At 47.8% G+C, this 1,444-nt stretch overlaps 1 pseudogene; it reads left to right on the forward strand.

Moving 5' to 3' along the window:
• The first annotated feature begins 492 nt into the window (after positions 1–492).
• On the forward strand, positions 493–1,159 carry LOC122121582 (annotated as a pseudogene).
• The last annotated feature ends 285 nt before the right edge of the window (positions 1,160–1,444 follow it).

A 1,444-nucleotide genomic window follows, 5' to 3' on the forward strand; every position in this document is an offset into this window, starting at 1 on the left:
GAAGAACCTGAGATCTGGATGGCTATGGGTTAAAGGCCAGCCCGGGCAGACAATTCCAAGAGACTCTTACCTCCAATTAACCTACAGAAAGCTGGAAACAGGTGTGGCTCAAGGGATAGAGTGCCAGCCTTGAGCAAAAGAGCCAAGTGAGAGCGGAAGTCCCTGAGTTTAAGCTCCAGTAGGGTGTTCATGCGCGCGCACACACACACACACAAGAACATATAGTTTGAAAGCAGGAGATTAAAAAAAAGAGAGATTCCGCACATCTGGTTAATAATGAATAAATAGAGCATGAAGGAGCAGCAGCGCCCGCCAGTCCCACGGGGCTGTGTCTTGCTTCAACAGTGTCTGGACAGCACACTCCTCTTTTCCATCAGCGACTGCCTCTCCGCTCAAAACCTCTGACCCTTATCTTCTGACCCTTATCTTCTGACCCGTCTTCTGCTTCCAGAACCAACCAACACCGTTCTTTGTTTTTTGTGGTTAGCTCTGTATCGACGACCAACCATGACCACCTCCCAGATTCGTCAGAATTACTCCACCAAGGTGGAGGCTGCTGTCAACCGCCTGGTCAACTTGCATCTGCAGGCCTCCTACACCTGCCTCTCTCTGGGATACAATTTCGATCTGGACGGTCCAGGGCCCCTGCTTCCGCGAGTTGGCAGAGGAGAAGCGCCAGGGCGCGCAGCGTCTCCTGAAGATGCAGAGCTAGCGCTGTTCTAGGAGGCGCAGAGGCCTTCTCAAGATGAGTGGGGTAAAACCGTGAAGCCATGGAAGCCGCCCTGGCCCTGGAGAAGAACCTGAACCAAACCATTTTGGATCTTCATGTCTCACACAGAACCTCCATCTTTGTGACTTCCTGGAGACCCGTTTCTTGGTTGAAGAGGTGAAGCTCATCAAGAAGATGGGCGACCATTTAACCAACCTTCTCAGGCTGGCGGCAGCCCCTCAGGCCCAGCTGGGCGAGCATCTTTTCGAACATCTCACCCTCAAGCACAAGAAAACCCCAGAGTCCAGCAGCCTTTGAGGGCCATCTCTGCCTCACCCGACATCAGGATTTCCACCTGAGCCTCTTCCTCTAGCCATTGGGAAACTTCCTAACTAACCACCCTGGAGCCCTTCCTAAGCCTTGGACTAAATGAAATAAAGCTTTTTGCAGTAAATTAACTAACTAGCTAGCTAGCTAACTAACTAAATAAATAAATAATAGAGCATGATGGCTAATAGTTGCATCAGACAAAATAGAATATAACTAAAAATTTGACTACTGACCTGGAAAGAAATTATAATGACAAAAGAATTGATTCAACTTGAAGATATATTATTTGTACACAGACACTCAATACTAGAGGCCTTACCTATTCAAAGGAAAGTTACATACAAATATAATAATGGGAGGAGACTTTGCAAACTCCCACCTTCCAATAATGAGTAAAATAACCAG

This window comes from Dipodomys spectabilis, unplaced genomic scaffold (genome assembly GCF_019054845.1).
Source record: "Dipodomys spectabilis isolate Male_0828 unplaced genomic scaffold, ASM1905484v1 ptg000190l, whole genome shotgun sequence".
NCBI lineage: Eukaryota > Metazoa > Chordata > Mammalia > Rodentia > Heteromyidae > Dipodomys > Dipodomys spectabilis.